The sequence below is a fragment of the Neofelis nebulosa genome, chromosome 2, assembly GCF_028018385.1.
Source record: "Neofelis nebulosa isolate mNeoNeb1 chromosome 2, mNeoNeb1.pri, whole genome shotgun sequence".
In the NCBI taxonomy this organism is placed as follows: domain Eukaryota; kingdom Metazoa; phylum Chordata; class Mammalia; order Carnivora; family Felidae; genus Neofelis; species Neofelis nebulosa.
The window spans coordinates 198,266,706-198,285,126 of NC_080783.1; the positions used below are offsets into that span (position 1 = coordinate 198,266,706).

The 18,421-nt window shown below is 46.7% G+C and overlaps 1 long non-coding RNA gene across 2 annotated transcripts; it reads left to right on the forward strand.

The window, feature by feature from the left end:
* The first annotated feature begins 2,100 nt into the window (after positions 1-2,100).
* Positions 2,101-11,716, forward strand: LOC131505113 (uncharacterized). 2 transcript variants are annotated; one of them, XR_009258273.1, is made up of 3 exons: positions 2,101-2,185; positions 8,867-8,940; positions 11,121-11,716. It is a non-coding gene; the product is annotated as an uncharacterized LOC131505113 (long non-coding RNA). The 2 variants fall into 2 exon arrangements; XR_009258274.1 differs by having other exon boundaries at positions 2,128-2,235.
* Positions 11,717-18,421: the final 6,705 nt, after the last annotated feature.

Here is an 18,421-nt window from a genome sequence, read left to right on the forward strand (position 1 = left end):
CTAGAATCTGAGATCTTCAGAGTACAAGATATAAGGATAAAACCAAAGAAGTTAAGTAAAAACCCTGAAATGGTACATCTGAATTGGAAATATTAGCAGGAACTCATAATCCTGTTTTTGTTTTTTGTTTTTTTTTAATGTTTATTTATTTTTGAGAGGGAGAGAGAGCATGAGCAGGGAAGGGCAGAGAGAGGGGGAGACACAGAATCTGAAGCAGGCTCCAGGCTCTGAGCTGTCAGCACAGAGCCCGATTGGGAGATTCAAACCCATGACCTGTGAGATCATGACCTGAGCAGAAGCTGGATGCTTAACCGAGAGAGCCACCCAGGCACTCCCATAATCCTTCTATTTTTCTGCTCAAAAGTATGTATTTTCCAGCTCTGTCCACTGAAAAATTTGGAAGCAGTGATAATCCACCATCAGTGAGCATGCCTAGTGCCCGGATTGTGTTTTCCAACCACCAAGAATCAGGGCTCCTTGGAAAAGCAGCTGATTCCAGAGCTGGGGCAGGAAATAGACAATACAAGTCTGGGGCATCTTGATGGGCCAGCAAGCAAGGACACTGTCACAGAGTAATGGGATCACACTGAATATATAAGCAATCATCTGTCCATATTGACATTCTGAGAAAGAGAGAGAAAGTCTCAAATCACCCAAATATTATTAAACACCATTGGCAGTAACCAGGCCAGTTCTCATCCTGAGAATTAGCAGTGACAAGGAGAGAATCAGGGCCTTCTCCTGTCATTCTTCTATTTCATCTCAACCTAAAAGCTGTCATTTATGAATGGTAGTTTCTTATAAAAAAAAAATTCCAACTAATAAATATAGAGGGATTGATAGGATTAGAAAATTACCTTTTTTTTTTTTTACAATCACTAATAAAATAATGGATTTAGGCAATAATCACCGATGGATGAAATTATTATATGAAAAGTTGATGGGGAATTTTATAACGGAGGGAATCAGGTTGTCCCTGCCTGAGCCCACAGGTCCATCTTTGCAATTGCTGTGTGTCTCCTGATGTGATGTCATATGACGTGCACAGCCTCACCCGTGAAGTGGCTGCCATAGTTTGGATTCCCTCAAAAGCACACCCTAGGAAAAAGATTTGGGTGCCAGTGGTTCACTTGAGAGATGATCCCAGAAAGTACCTTTAAGAGAGTGGAGAAACGAGGCAGGGAAAGAAGAAAACCGCTGAACAGTGAATCCATGGGGGGGGGGGGGCATCACTCACACACCAGGGGCCCAGGTCCTTTGGGGATCCTCTGAAAGACTGCAAAACAGGTGTCAGGAACCCCGGTCTCAGAGGCAAGGAGGCTGGAGCCACCAGCTCCCACCGGGCACTGGTCAAAGACTGCTCCAGGGGCATGAGCTCCCCAGCCACTCTCCAGACCAGAGAACGCCTTCAGGGCGCAAGCCTCAAAAGGGCATTGGTCTGGGGTGTCTGGAGGTGGCTATCAGGATTAGCCAAGAGGATTTGGTGAAGCACCAAGACCCCCCGCGGTGGTGCCATGCCAGGAGAGTTGAACTTAGGGCTGACTTCTATTTCTAGAAAATACAGGGGGTAACGAGGAACAAGGTGAATAATGGAGTACCTAGAGAAACCCAGAATGGGGGGGGGGGGAAACCTTCTCCAGGACAAACGATTTCTTTCACAAGGATTTCTCTGAGTTGGTTACCACTGTGGGCAACCGGGCTCCGTCTGGGCCGCTCTGAGGACCCACGAGCCGTGGCCTCGGAATTGTTCCACTTGGGGCCTGACAGCCGAGGTGTTTTTCCGAGATTCCAGCCCCCCTCTCCTCTCCTCCCCCGTTAAGGGTTGCCCCACGGGCATCAGCTTCCTGCATTTCTAAATTGTTCCCAGCTGGAGGGCTGAGCGGCTTTACCCAGCGAAACACAGGCAACCTTTGCTGCGGGGAGGGGGAAGGGCACCGAACTGTCTCCCCAGCTGCTTCGAGTTGGGGGAGGGGGCGAGGGGAAGTGGGAGGGGCATCCCCAGTCCCCGAAGGCGTTTTGGGGGATTCCTACAGGGGCTCCCAAAGAATTCCTGCTGCCGGGTGCGGCTGCTGCCCTCCTGGGTGCCCCCGGCACCCCCCCCCCCCCCCCCCCCCCCGCCCCAGCCCTCGGCAGGCAGGCGCCGGAATTTGTGCGTGCAGGCTGTAACAGACATGCTGTGCGATGCGTGAGTGTGGCGTGAAAGCGCAGGGCAGCCCCAGCCGTGCTTCTCTGCGGGTTTGTGCTGGGCCGGTCCCCCTCCCAGACGTGGGCCCCCGCGGGCGCTCAAGTTCCATCATGTTGTTTCCCTGCTGAGGACCATCCGGTCCAGGCAGCCGTGGGGCTTCCTGAGATGCTGGAATGCGGCTCAGGCTCAGCTGCCTGGGTCAGGCGCGGGGGGAGGGGGGGGGCTGGCAGGGAGGGGGCTGGCGGGGCCATCCTGGCGGCCACCTCTCATCTCTCCATCTGCCTCAGTGTCCCCTCTCTCCTTCCCGCGCCTTTCTCCCTCCCGCTTCAGCCTCAGCCCCCGTTCCCTCCAGGTCCCCCTCTATCTTGGCCTGGAAACACCGCCAACCTTTCACAGCTCTCTGTGTCCTTCCTCCTCCTTCGTAGTTTCCCCATCGAGAGCCGGTTTACAAAAACAGCTCTTAGAAAAAGGTTTTTTCTTACAAACATGCTATAAGGAGACATTAAAAGTTGGAGAGGGGGAAAAAAAAAGAATAACCCTGTCACTCTAACTCAGCAGCAGCTGTGGTCAATTTTGGTTATTTCCTTTCAGTTTTGTTTTTAATGTTTATTTATTTATTTATTTTTGAGACAGAGATAGAGAGTGGGGGTGGAGGTGGGGAAGGGAGGCTGTGGAGGGGGCAGAGAGAGAAGGAGACAAAATCCCAAGCAGGCTCTGTGCTGTCAGCGCAAAGCCCCATCCGGGCTCAACCCCACCAACCGTGAGATCCCGACCTGAGCCGCAAATCAAGAGTCCGATGCTCAACCGACTGACCCACCCAGGCGCCCCTCCTTTTAGTAATTTTAAAATGAGTTTTTAAACCTCTCATGCTATACTTTGAGCTTATATTCCGCTCTCTTTTTTTTTTTTAATCTTAACGACAAATCCCTCCAGTGGCTTCCAATCTCAGAGCAAGTATCAGAGCACCTTTACAGCGGCCTACAAGGCCCTACATGACCTGCCTACCCATGCCACCTCCCACGGGTGCCCCGTGTGCCCTCCTTCAAGAGACCTCTCCCATCTGCCCATCTCTCTGCTCCAGCCACAATGGCAGCTTCCCTTTCCCGCAGATGCAGCTCGGGGGCCTTCACATCAGCTATTCCTGGTGCCTAGAATGTCTTCTCCCAAGTCCGCATGGATCGCTTCTCCCCTTCTTTAAGGCTGTGTCAGTCAAGCCTATCATGTCCGCCTTCCCTAAAAGGCAGCACCCCCCAGCTGCACTCCCAGTCTATTACCCAATTTTTCACTCTAACCGCAATGTTGGGAAACAACCCTACTGCACTCCTGTTGGGCAGACACCCTTTACCCAAGATTCTCTCATTGCCTGGAGGGACATTTTGGTTGAAGGAGAATTGCTGGGCTTAAAGGTGTGCATATTTAACATTTCTACGGAGGGGCGCCTGTTGGCTCAGTCAGTGAAGCGTCCCACTCTTGATTTCGGCTGTGATCTCACAGTTGCTGAGTTCAAGCCCCGAGCTGGGCTCCCAGCTGCCAGCCCGGAGGCTGTGTGGGATTCTCTCCTCTCCCCCATGCTCTCTCTCTCTCAAAATAAATAAATAAACTAAAAAAAACAAAAACCCGTATTTTTCTTATCATACACTTTGTTAGAGGTTTGTATGTCTTCTGTGCATTTTATTTTTCATATTCTTTGCCCATTTTTTGTATTGCATTATCGGTCTATTTTTTATTGATTTATAAGAGTTCTTTATGTATTGTGGATCTCTTTAGCCAAAGCAGGTTTTACCGTCATCTAGTTCTAGCAAGCACAGGTTGCAAGGGGTCTGCACTCTTCTATGGGTGTCAAAGATCCCACCCTCTGGTTTAGGAGGCTGATAAGAGTCCTAGGCCATTTAGAAAGGGGTGACATTGATATGGATGAGTGTGGATGGAGCTCCTCAGCAAAGTCTCAGGACAGGGCTGGGCATCGCTCCTTTTGAGCACTCCAGACAACTGTCAGTGAAGGCCCCGGCTGGACAGTGAAGAGCCCAGTGGCCAAAGTGGCCTGGGGCACTCACCTAAGTGACCACAGAGGATCTGCCGGTGAAGGCCCAGCCCCCCCCCCCCCCCCCCCCCCATGAAGCTCCCTGGTAGTAATGACGGAGGGCTTAGCGGTCTCTGGGCACTGACTGTTTTCCCCTCCTTGTGGCCCCACAGGTCTGGTTCCTTCATCTCAGTCCCCCTTGACCTCTTCCGAGGCCCTGTCTGATCCCACTCCCTTCCTTTCTCCCATCCCAGTGACCCCACTGACTTCCCCAGACGGCACATGGTCTGGGTCTTTTCTGTCCTCTTTCAATCTATAGCTAAGGTATAAACTCTATCTTCGGCTTCCTTCAGGATCTACCTTTTTTGATTTTCGAAAGCACTTTTCTTTGGCAAAAGCAGCCTCTTGCAAACGAAAGCCTCTGCCTTCCAAAGTGTGGTTTCTGATGATCTGGGAAGTTCAAAAACAATGACATCTGAACGCAGGCTGTTTCTCTTTCTTTATGTTCCTGCTATGAAAGCACTAATTCTCCTGGGGGTAGAGTGGAACCTTTGATTGACATAAGGAAGTCGAAAAAATAAAAGCAAAATTGTTATTTTGAGATATGTGCTAGCTGCATTCCTGCCTGTCTATGGCGGATTTGTTTCCCCGGGTCTGTTACTTGTCTTTTAACTTGGCTCATGCAGTCTTTGTCATTCTGAAGCGAAACGTAGTCAAATCTTTCCACCTTTCCTACATGTCTTCTAAAGCTTTTATGGGGTTTTGTTTTTTTACATTCAGCTCTTGAAATCAAAGGTACTTTGTATGTGTGTCTGGTGTAAGGCGGAGTTCAAATTTTCCATCTTTCAAATCGGAGAGTCATTTGTCCTAGTGCCATTAATTAAATCGCCTATATTTTCTTCGCGGATTTGAAATGCTATACATAATATAGATAGATGGATACACAGATAACGAAGGAGAGAAGGAAGGAAATAAAGAAATAAAACTCTTGTTTTATAAGTATTTTTATTTCAGGCTTGATAGTCCCCGCTCATTTTTATTCATTAAAATTAGTTTTTCCTGTGGAGAAAGAGGGAATGCGGAGTTAGTGGGGTTTTGGTTTGTTTTTTAAATGTTTATTTATTTTTGAGAGAGAGAGAGAGAGAGAGAGAGAGAGAGAGAACGCGCACGCATGAGGGGGAGGGGCAGAGAGAGAGAGACACACAGAATCCGAAGCAGGTTCCAGGCTCCCAGCCGTCCGCACAGAGCCCGACGCGGGGTTCGAACTCAGGAACCACGAGACCGTGACCTGAGTGGAAGTTGGACGCTCAACCGACTGAGCCACGCAGGTGCCCCAGGGAGTTAGTGTTAATGGGGACAGAGTTTCAGTTTGGGAAGATCAAAGAGTGAAAGAGTCGTGGAGATGGATGGTGATGTTGGGGGCGCAGCTCTGAGTGTACTCAGTGCCACTGAGCTGTATACTTACAAACGGTTAAAATGGTAAATTTCATGTTATGTATATTTTACTACAACAAAAAATTCCAAAAAAATTTTTTTTGGATATTCTATTCTTGTGTATTTTTTCTTCCTGTTAGACTCAAGAATCAGATTGTCAAATTCCATACAACGTACCTTTGATATTTCGATTGAAATTGCGTTCAATTTATAGATTACTTTGGGGAGAACCGACATCTTTATAACCCCGAGCTTTTCCATCCGGGAACATGATGTGGCTCTCCATTTATTCAGATTTTTTTTTTTTTATGTCCTTCAGTAAAGTTTTATAATTTTATTCATATCATCTTATTCCTAGATATATTATGGCTTTAGTTGCCGCTGTGAACGGAATCATGAGTAGAGCACAGGGGCTGTCACTCAGGTCTGTCCCTAGCCCAGCCCCTGGGATGAATGACTAGGTCCAAAAGACACATGAGTCAGGAAGTAAAAAAATGTCTTTTCATTACAACCCTCTGCAATAGGGAGCAGGTGTATCCAAGTGAGCCGAGCCGAAAAGGCTGGCAAGGTCAAAAGGAGGGCCCTTCAGGATCAGAGAAAGCCAGTTTTATCACCTGTGTGGTCAGGAAGAGGGAGAAGCTGAGATGAAAAAGGTTAGGGCTGATGCTCCCCATGAATGCCGATGTATCCCAAATGCCTCTTTCATCCTGCTGGGCAGATTGTGGCCCTGGAGCCAGGAGCCAGGCGTTTGAACCGTTCTCTGTCATTCACTAGTGGGGTGGCCTTGGGCCACTGACTTTGCTTCTCAGGAACCCGGTGTCCTCACCAGCAAAAAAGGAGTGAATTCTAATTACATATTTAGTTGTTTAATTATTTGTCTGTCCCCCACCCCTGAACCGTAACTGCACGTGGACGGGCATCGTATCGATCTAACTCGGTGATGTGCGGGGCTGCTTCAGGTACATCCATTGCTTTTGAAGGAAGTAGGAAAAGGCACCCTGTTGAGCAGACACAGCTTTGTGAGCCCACAGTCTGGTGGTTGGTCCATGGGCTGGATCTTGGCCCCACTTGTCTGTCAGCTGGGGGGCCTTCGCGTAGTGAGTGACCTGTCTGAGCTGTATCCCCGGTGCTTGGCCCAGGCCTGGCACATGAGAAGTGCTCAAGAAATGTACTGAATAAGTAGATGATTAGGTGTGGGGGCTTAGAAGATGAGGGAGCTGCTGAGGGGTTCTCACTTGTGCTCAAAAGGAAGTCCTCTGTTTCCAGGTGCAAAATAATATGGAATATTCCAGGTGCATTTTATTTTATTTTATTTTATTTTATTTTATTTTTCTTTTTTATTTTATTTTATAGAGAGTGAGAGAAGGGGAGAGAGGCAGAAGGAGAGACAGAGAATCTTAAGCAGACTCCGTGCTCACTGCAGAGCTGGATGGGGGGCTCAATCCCATGAACCTAGGACCACGATCCGAGCCAAAATTAAGAGTTGGACCCTCAACCGACTAAGCCACCCACGTGCCTCCCCTCAAGTGCTTTATTTTCCTTCATTCTACAGGTATTAGGGATGGTGACCTCGGTAGGAATGGGGTAATCTGATGATCTGGTGGGATGGGCACCCCAGGGCTGAGGGAGCCTTCAAGAAGCATCCTCACTCAGGGAGGAAGGAGCCTGACTTGGTAACAAAAACCTTGAGCAATCCAGGGAAGCAGAGATGAAGAGTATCTTGTGTGTGCGTGGGTGCTTTCTGAGGAGGGGAAAGAACGGGGTGACCTGAAGGGTGAGGAAGAGCCAGACACAAGAGGTGTATCTGGAATATGCTTGGATGTTGGATGGAACGTGCAAAAGTCCTGCCTCAGGGGACAGGTTGCTTAGCCTCTTTGGGGAGTTGAATATTGACAAAACTGACTAGCCCTCTGAGCATCATTTCATAGACTTTTCATTAATTAGATGCCTCTTGGGATTTTCTACACTGTCCTCCCCTTTCTGAACTTTGTGAAGTTCAAATAATGGAGACATACCCTCACTACACCACCGTCTCCCAGGCACGTACTGTGTCTCTTCATATAGGGCCAGCCTAGGGCTGACAGGGTCATCCAGCCCAGACAGATAAGAGTCCCATCTCCACTGTGTGCTGTGTGCTATGTGCTGTGTGGTATTTGTCAACTCCTCACAGCCTCCTTCTCCATCTATAAAATGGGGATAAGAAAACCGACCTTACCAAGTTGTTGGAAAGATTCTGCCCTCAGTAATAAAGGCAAATAGTGTGAGAGCGAAGGAAAGACCACTTAAAACTCCAGGAAAAACATAAAGATGCAGAAGGAAGGAAATATACAAGCACACTCCTTGACTCAGTGATGAACGGTATTTAGATACAGTACAGTAATCCTTACCCTTTTAATTTCTTTTTTGTGTCTTTCTGTGCCGGCCAGAACTTCCAATGTGACAGTGAGCAAAAGTGGTGTTAGTGGGCAACCTTGCTTTGTTCCTGACTTTCAAGGGAATGGCTCGAATGTGTATCATCAAGTATGAATGCTAGCTTAAGCAGCTGTGGGAATAGTGAAATCTGAATCCTCGTGGAACCTCTGATCTTCTTCTTCTGCGACTAAACAGTGGTTTTCATGCTTCAACCATTCCAAGATTCCACAGTCCCTATGGGATGAAGTTTAAGCCTTTGAAAAGCCTAGCATTCAAGGCCTCTTACTCTTTCCCAATCCCGAGTCTTTAGGATTTACCCACTGATCCCATTCCAGATGTCTGGACATTCCAGAACACAGTTTTGATGAGATCTTAAAGTCTGTCTTAGAATATCTATTCCATTCCTCAATCCTGCCGGCTCGTCTCCTTGCCTGGAATACCCTTTCCTTTATGTACTCCCACTTATCTTTCAAAGGCCAACTCACCTCTTCAAGGAAATTTTCCTTCCACCCTCTCTCGCCCTTGATACAAGATTCGTTTATAGTCTGGGACACAGGTCCCAACACATACGAGGGTCTGTAAGTGTCTGTTGAATAAACAAATAAATGAAACTATGACTAAGCCTTAGGTCACCAAAAGGAAAAAAAAAAAAAAAAAAAGTCCTGTTCTTCCAATAAATCCAGACTGTGCTTTTGCTTCAGCCTCCAAACTCCCACACATGTTCAAAAATGTTGTCTTCTGCTTTATACTTGATCAGCAGTTTGGCTCAAAATAAAATTCTTGAGTCACACTTTCTTTCCTTGCTGACTTTGTAGGTGGTGCTCTATTGAGTTCTAATGCTGGATGCTGCCATGAAGAAGTCAGAGGCCAGCCTGATATGCCCCCACTTGTAAGTGACTAGTTGCCTTTTGTCAAGTTGCCCAAAGGATGATGATGATGATGATGATGATTATTTATAACTTTGAGATCTAATACCCTTATTAGGACATACTTGGTATTGATCATTATGAATCCATTTTCCTGGGTCTCATTAACTTTTCACTGTCTCCTTTTTTAAAAAAACATTTTCTTATATCTTAGGATATTTGTTTGATGCTGGTTTTTTTTTTAATTTTTTCTGTTATGTGTATATGGTCTCTGTCATTCTCTCATCATTTAAGCTTAAGAAAAATCTTTTCATTTTGTCTTTCTCACACTCCTCATTTCTTTTTTTTTTTTTAAGTTTTTTCTTAATGTTTATTATTTTTGAGAGTGAGAGTGTGTGTGCGAGCAGGGGAGGGGGAGAGAGAGAGGGAGAAAGGAGACACAGAATCTGCAGCAGGCTCCAGGCTCCGAGCTGTCAGCACAGAGCCCGATGCAGGGCTCGAACTCGTGAACCACGAGATCATGCCCTGAGCTGCAGTCGGACGCTCAACCGACTGAGCCACCAAGGCACCCCTCACATTCCTCATTTCTAACCACTCTGTCCCTAGTGGTATTTCAGAAGAGTCTGTTTTCTTCGGTGGTACTTTCGCATTGACTTTTATTTCTGCGATACCATTTTCCTGAATCCTGACAGCTTGTTGTATTTCCTTCGGTTGTTTTGCGTTTGTTTCTGTGAGGTCTTCTATCTCTTTTCTGTACTCTTGTTTAGTAGAAATAAGCCCTTGGCATAGTGTCTGGTGTAGGGCGGGCATTCTCTCTCTCTCTCTTTTTTTTTTTTTTTATCAAGGTGACTGTTTTCATTTTCTAGTATTTTCTGCCAGGTTTTCATCAAGTCAAGATGAATATCTTGCACCCTTGTGATCATGCTTTAAATCTAATTTTGGAGTCTGCTTGTAGACTTACTATATTATAAGCACTTGTGTCCATGGTCTTGTAATTATTTAATGGCGGAACATCATGCCATTGAATCAATGTATCATTATTTATGTGACCCTTCTGCTACTGGACATTTTGCGGTGTCACAATTTCCTATTGAAATATATATTCCATATTATTGTTGTTTTCATTTGCATCTCACTTTTATTTCCTATTTCCTGTTGAAGGTTGCATATTCTTCCATGTTTACTTACTGCTTCTATTTCCTTGCTCGAATTACTTGCTTGTGACCTTTGTCCAGATGTATCTCTTAGCAACTCAGGCATTTTTCATCGGTGTGTATGAAACCCTTACATAAGGTAGACATTAACCACTTGCCATTTTCCCCACTCCTGGGTGACATTTAAATTATAGTTATTTTTCTAATATATGGAATTTCGGTGTTTTGTCTATAAGTCTCTGCATTTGTGATTTCTTTGACTTAGCTAATTGTTTATACAACAAGCACTGTGTGAGCACCCCGTCCATAGGACAGGTACATGGGGAGATGGGGAGAGGGGGAGTAATGGACACCCCAGTTCCTGATTTCCAGGTAAGTTGGGGGTGCAGACATGAAAACAACCATAGCGTTGCCTCAGTAAGTGCTAGAATAATAAGGATTGCAAAGGCAGCAGCCGAAATGGCAAACCGAGCTAGCTCTCTTGCACCCAACCCCCCCCCCCCCCCCCCCCCCCCCCCCCCCCGTGGAAGAGCTTGCATACAATATCTCGCTTAAACCTCACAACAACTCTGTGACTTAGACAAGGAGAGTGATCCTCAGGATCTTCACAGATGAGGAGAACAATTCTCAGAAGGCTAACATGACTTATTCAAGCTCTGACACCTAGTAAGAGCCTAAGCCAGCATTTGAAGTCAGCCTTTTAGACTGTAACCTCCATACCAAACCCGTTCCCTGGGGCAAAGTGGTGATGGTGGTTGACCATGGCAGTGATAAGTGATGGAGTTTCACATCGAGGAAAGCCTCCAGGAAGAGGTGAGTCAAAACTGAGAAATGAAAGGTGAAGACAATTTCACCATCAGGCAAGAGGCTATGAAGGAATGGGCATCCCATTGCAGCCTGCTGAATCCATGAATCGTATGGTTTAAGGAGCAGATTTCCCGCAGGCATGGAGCTACAGCCCCCTGAGAGACTGCAAGTTGGCCGATAGCCTCAAGGTACAGGTGGTTCTTTCCTGACCCACGTTTTATTTGTCTGTTCATTCCCCACAGGCTCCATGTAAGGTGCTGGGGACAGAGAGGTGAACGCGAACGAGACATTCAAGACATCTGCCCCATGGAGTGTATGTTCCAGGTGGGGGAAATAGACAAAAAAGAAGCTATACTGAATATTTGCTCTTCGCCCAATGACCTTTAAAATTTCTTTCTACATTTTGATTATTCCGGATATCTTGAGTTCCTCCTTCCCAAAGCAGAAGCCTGCCTCTCTTGAAGCGAAGGTGCAGGCATGTGACCTACTTCCCTCCAATCGCACTCACCGATCGATCTGAGATACCAATGGCGGGGCGCGGGGGGGTGGGCAGTGAGCTCTGTGTGGGTCCAGCTGCATGCTAGCCTGGGTGGTGGCCAAAGCGGTATGGCTCTGGAGTCAGTGACGACAGCAGCAGCTCCCACATCGGTCCGATTCTGTTGTGTGCTTCTTGGACATGCTCCTGAAAACTGCATCTAGAGTCTGTTTCTTCACCATCCGATAAGCTAACATCCCTGAGTAAATTCCCTTTCTACTTAAACTGGCCAGAATGGACTCTGCTGTGTGCAAGCAAGAATACTGTGAATGTGCAAAGAAGTAAATATACACACTGAGGAAACTAAGACCTCCTCCCTCTTTGTCAGGTGCACAGATTATAGGAGACTGGGATGAGAGCCTTTGTACCTGGTGCCCTGGCCAAAGGCTCTTGATCTCTTGTAGGGAGTACTATACTGTCCTCCTCTGTGAGGACTGTGAGATGATACGTACTGGGATGGGATTGTGTATTTTTATTTTTAATCTGCTTTTTATTTTTTAAAGGATTTTATTTCTATGTAATCTCTACACCCAGTGTGGGGCTCTAACTCACAACCCTGAGGTCAAGAGTCGCCTGCTCTTCCCACTGAGCCAGCCAGGCGCCCCAGATTAATGGTATTGTCATACAATTATGTACCCATCTCGTGGTCAGAAATAAGCAAGGGGCTAAAGCCTGACTGGACCTGTCTCAGGAAGGGAAGAAGGAAAGAAACAATCCAGGGTGTGTGGCCTTGGGGTTGTGGGCCCTCCAGGCCCTGCATATCTATGTGAAGGAGGCTGGCTCAGTGTCCCCAGAAGCCAGATTCACACCCTCTGACGTCACCATTAAGATTAGCTACAGAAGGGAAAATGGGGGTCCTGCCCACAATTCAGGCTCTGCTTTAATTAAATCAGTGTCTTGTCCTGGGAGACAAAACGACTCGCCAAGAGCACTGAACTGATGGCAGGGGAAGTGAGTGGCACGGAAGTGCTTTGTGCACTGGCAGGGCCAGTCTGTTAGCAGCACAAGGTGAGAGGTGTTTTTCTGTTGGATGCATTTCTTTGCATTTTCCAAGGCTGGTGGATCAATAGCTACACACAGCTTAAATAAATTTCTGTCTTTGCTCTCCGTACCCTGTGACAGGGAGATGTTGGGCCATTAGATAACTCTGGTTCCCATCAGGTGTTACTCCTGTCAGTGACTGCTGTCCGTGACCTCTCTAGGTACTCACAACAGCCTTCTAAGGTGAGGGCTACTGTGTCTATTTCAGAGATAGGAAAACCGAGGCCCAGGGAGGGGACATCATGAGGCAGAGTCCCAGGGCCTCTGTGCATGTAAGCTGTTGGTTCTTCCAATTTCTGTTATTACCATTGTCTATTTTCCGGGCTACAGAGGAATCATGACCCTCCGAGAGGGAATATTGCTTGCCCAAGGTCACAGAGCCAGTGAATGGCAGGGCTGGAGTTAGAAGCCGGCCTGTTGGATCACAGAGCCCCCTGCTAGGAGAGCTCATCAGCCTGGGCTGGGCTGACCTCTGCATGCCTGCCCCGGAATCAATGGGAGAAAGGCATCAAGATGTATATTCCTCTGAGAGCCCCTGGAGGGAGAAGCAGGCTCCTTCCCCATCTGCAGTAGCAAGGGCATCAATTCCTGGCTCTGGAAGGACCTACTCCCCAAAGCTGCAGCTCTATTTTTAGCCTTGAATCCATCAATAAATGGAGCCTGGCAGAGCAGGCGACTCCTGGCTGCCTGATATTAATAAGATGAGAGAACGGGACCATTTATTAAGCGCTTTCTGTGTGCTGGGCATTATGCAAACTGCTTAACATGGATTATCTACTTAAATCTTACAACATTCCTATGGAATAACTACTATTATGATCATTTTATAAATAAGGAAAGTAAGGCGCAAAGAGGTTAGGGGACTTGCCTGAGGCCACGCAGCTGATAAACTGCAGAGCCAGGATCCAAATGCAGGTCAGACCCAGGTTTGTGGGATTCTGAGCCCACGTGCTTTCCTCCTTACCACTCGGTCCAATAAAACAGGCCCCTGTTTGCCCACCCTGGGGGTGGGGGGCAGAGGCGGCAGCAGCAATCAAGGTACCAGGAGGTGTTGTGAGGCAGGAAGGAGCCACAAGGTCCAATGGTTGGTTGGTTTCTGTCACTGAGAACAGAAACCCGACCTGAGCGTCTCCAGAGGGAGAAAGGCTGGAAGAGCCTTGTGGGCAGAAGGAATAGCATAGGCAAAGGCAAGGAGGTATAAAGTGAGGCCTGTTCAGGGCACAGTGAACAGTCTGGTGGGATTTGGGCAGAGAAGGAAGACGAGGCCAGTCTTGGAGCAGGGCAAGATTCTGTAAGATCTTCAATCCCGGGAAGTTTCGATATTCTGGATTCTGGAGGGATCGTGAGTGGAAGAGTGGCTTTGTCATGTCTGAGCTTCAGAGCAGGGGGTGGACTTGAGAAAGAGACGTGGGAGAGGGAGACAAATGGCTATTCTCCTGCTGGTAGTGACAATAGCTGCCATTTGCTGAACACCTGCTATGTGTGTTAGGCCCCATAGTAGGTGCTTTTCCTAAGTTATCACCTAATAAACATAGTGGTGGCCATTGGAAGGCTTTCATTATCCCTCTTTTACAGAAGAGGAAACAGAGGTTTTGTGAGGTCAAGTGACGGCTCAGGGCCACTAGGATTGGAATCTCCAGAGACCTTGGTGCTACACTGGCCAGAGAGGAGGGTGTGTAACAGTAACAGTCTCAGGCAAAAGGACATTTGTCTGAAGTCTCAGGAACAGAGACGATAAGGTAGGTTTCAAAGATAACAGAGACGAAGATTTTTTTGTTTTATTTTGTCCTTTAAATAAGTTTATTCTCACACATTGAGGATAGCATTTATGTTACTAAGGTTACAAAGCTTTTCTAGGGCCGGAACTGGCAGAAAGACTCAGCCAAGGGAGAGGGCATTGTTTCTCAGGGCAGTGGCTAGGAGAAGGAAGAAAAGGTAGGGTCTCAAGTTCAGTGTGTCCAGTGGCACAATCAGAGGTGCAGCCAGGGCTCAGGGTTCGAAGGCCCTATAGCAAGCGGCGGGGGTGAGTGAAGGAAGGGGTCAGTCTGGGTCCCAGCTGCATCTGACATCTGACATCAGTAGGGTTGCAAAGTCTCCAAAGAGGTGGGAAATATACCTCCCTCCACCCCCCGCCCGCCACACACAATAATAGAGATATGTCAAAATGTTATGAGACGCAGGACCCAACTAGAAGAACTCCCAGTGGCCACAGCTGGAACAGTTTGACCAACAAAATAAATAAAGCAGCACTGGGGGCACCTGGGTTGCTCAGGCGGTTGAGTGTCCAACTTTTGCTTTTTGGCTCAGGTCATGATCCCAGGGTCATAGGATCAAGCCCTGTGTCAGACTGTGTGTTGAGGGTGGAGCCTGCTTGGGATTCTCTCTCTCCCTCTGCTTCTCTCCCCACTCGTGCTCTCTCTCTCCTTAAAATTAAAAAAAAAAAAAAAAAAAGGCAGCATTGGGTTGTAACCCAAGTATAAAATAAATATCCATGAGTCCATACTGATATAAATAAATGATTGGATAAATGATATAAATAAATGATATCGAAGAGACAAATCTCCCATGCAGAATCCCAAATAATTTATGTAGAAATTCCACCCTCAGGGAAATGGTGCCCAGCTCCCCACTGCTTGAGCGTGGGCTGCACACAGTGACTTCCTTCCTAAGAGTACAGTTGGGGGGCAGAGTGGCCTTTTCAGAGGAGAAACCTGGCAAACATGACCCAGCCAGATGATCAGAGTCAACATCAACAGCGATAAGTCACATCGATCTGATGTGTGTCCATCAGCAGCCTTGGTCAGGGTGCCAGGGGCCCCTGGCAGCCTTGAAAAAGTTCTGCTTTTCATAAACACAAGCGTACTTGCCTGCAGTAGCCACAGCTCGGGTCTATTCCTGGCTGTCTGTCCACAACCCGGCAGGATGGGAATGAGGACATGGCCTGGACGTGGCCTGAGCTGCTGGGAGCCCAGGGGCACGGGAAATCTAGTAACTTCAGCAACAACCAGGTCTTAGAGGTGCAGCCACATCTAGGGGTGTCCCGGCAGGGCTCTGGCAGAGGCCTAGCAAACGGGACTGGAAGAAACTAAAGTATACACGTTATAAGTTTAAGGGTCACTGTTGAATATTAGAAATAGGACGTTTTTTTTCTTTTGAGGAAAATAAAGGGGGTAAATGTGATTTGATAAATCCTAGGGCACCTGGGGTGGCTCAGTCAGTTAAGTGTCCGACTTCGGCTCAGGTCATGATCTCGTGGTCTGTGGGTTCGAGCCCCGCGTCAGGCTCTGTGCTGATGGCTCAGAGCCTGGAGCCTGCTTCCGATTCTGTCTTCCTCTCTCCCTGCCCCTCCCCCGCTCACACTCTGTCTCTCTCTTTCTCAAAAATAAATAAACGTTAAAAATAAATAAAATAAAATCCTAAATAAGACGAAGAGGAATACAAAGGAAGCAGAGAATTTGTAATAAGAAATTATAGAAAGCAGCGGCCGAAATAAGACCAACTCTATCAGTAATCCCAAGAATATGATTAGATTAAACACATCGATGAAAGACAGAGACGCTCTGATTGGAATTCTAAAGACTAGCTATGTCATGCACAAGAGGTGTGGTGAAAAGCTAAACCGCATACGGGTTGAAAATAAAAGGATAGAGAGTTTAAGATACAAGATAGATGAACATAAGGGAATGAAGGGAAGCAAAAATAATATAAAGACAGGAAGGAGACAAAACATAAGAGACTTTTAAATACAGAGAACAAACTGAGGGTTGCCAGAGGGGTGTTGGGCGGGGGGGATGGGCTAAATGGGCAACGGGCATTAGGGAGGACACTTGTTGGGATGAGCACTGGGTGTTATACTACTCCTGAAATCATTATTGCACTATATGCTAACTAACTTGGATGTAAATTTTAAAAAATTAAAAAAAAGAAAAAGAAAAGGATAGAAAAATTATACCAAGCAAATAGTGACCACAAAGAAGCAAGGTACTAATAAACATAAGCAAATAGTAAATGAATAGGGGCGCCTGGGTGGCTCAGTCGGTTAAGCGGCCGACTTCGGCTCAGGTCACGATCTCGCGTTCCGTGAGTTCGAGCCCCGCGTCCGGCTCTGTGCTGACAGCTCAGAGCCTGGAGCCTGTTTCAGATTCTGTGTCTCCCTCTCTCTCTGCCCCTCCCCTGTTCATGCTCTGTCTCTCTCTCTCTGTCTCAAAAATAAATAAACGTTAAAAAAAATTTTTTTTAAAAAATAGTAAATGAATAATTATGATAATAAAGAATTTATTACTTCTAATAGATGAACGAACTAATAAACGAATTAAAGCAACAGAACACCGATCACAAGAAAGAACATTTGGCACTGATGAAAATCCTAATCTACCAAAAAGATGTAAAAATAAATGAACGTGTACATACCTAATTAAGCGTTTGCAATATATAAAACAGGAACTCACTGAAGTAGAGGAGAAATCTACAAGTCCACGATAACAGCGTGAGATTTAGAAACACACCGCTTAGAAGCAGATCAAGTAGGTGAAAAATAATTAAAAATACAGTGGAGGACAAAGTGGACTGATTCACTCGGCATCTGTTCTCACCTGCCGGTGTGCCTTCTTATCCTGCAGAGGAAGGAAAGCTGACAATTATTTCCCAGAATCCCTTACAGCTCAGTGCTCCAAGTGTGGATTAGTTTCCAGCACTGGTTGCCACTGTGCAAGATCCGGAAGGCAGATGACAGGCAGAGGCCACTGTCGTCTTCCTTGGGTCATTACTGCTCACAAGCTCAGCGGGATCGCCGCTGGGTTTTTCTGTGTCCATGTCTGGCCTCTAGTGTTGCGAATGTTGGGGGGCCGTGGAGCAGCTGCCGTGCTCTGTCCCAGTCTTGGCTCGCTACCACCATGCTGTATTTTTAGCCAGCTCTAGTGGTGGTGTCCCTGAGCCCAGCCCAGAGTGCACTCCTGCCACCCCTCCAGCCACCTGGTAAACACCCAACGCCTCCTTATGCTTCAGATCCCAAGAGTGGTTTCTGTTTTCTGCCCTGAATACTGATCTCTATAGTTTCAAGTTATTATAGATCACTGTGGATTTGAAAAACATGAGGTAAAAGCTGACATAGTAAAGAAAGAGGCAAGGAAAGCTCACGCCATTAAATCGACACTTTACATTGTTTCAAGGTCAAGTCTCTACCATCAGGACTGGAGCATTCCATAGTGGGAGGTCTTTTCACTTAAAAATCATTTCTTTTTGAGTGGTAGTCGGATGTAATTAGTGACATCCAGTCTCAACTCCTACATGGTCTGTGACTCTAACAGCCAGATCATGACAGTTTTCGATATGGATCACACGACACATTCTTTTTTTTTTTTTTTTTTTTTTAATGTTTATTTATTTTTGAGACAGAGAGAGACAGAGTGCAAGTGGGGGAGGGGCAGAGAGAGAGGGAGACACAGAATCTGAAACAGGCTCCAGGCTCTGAGCGGTCAGCACAGAGCCCGACGCGGGGCTCGAACCCATGGACTGTGAGATCATGACCTGAGCCGAAGTCGGACGCTCAACTGACTGAGCCACCCAGGTGCCCCGACACATTCTTTTTTTTCTTTTCTTTTCTTTTCTTTTCTTTTCTTTTCTTTTCTTTTCTTTTCTTTTCTTTTCTTTTTTGTAGTAGACCTTATTTTTGACATTTTAATTTTTTTTCAATTTTAATGTTCATTCATTTTTGAGAGACAGAGCACAAACGGGGGAGGGGCAGAGAGAGAGGAAGACACAGAATCTGAAGCAGCCTCCAGGCTCTGAGCTGTCAGCACAGAGCCCGTCGCAGGCTCGAACCCATGAACAGTGAGATCATGACCTGAGCCGAAGTCCCACGTCCAATCGAGCCTGAGCCACCCAGGTGCCCCTTATTTAAGGTCCAAAAATAGTAGACCTTATTTTTTATGAGTTTTAGATGTATAGAAAAAAAAATTGAAGATTAGT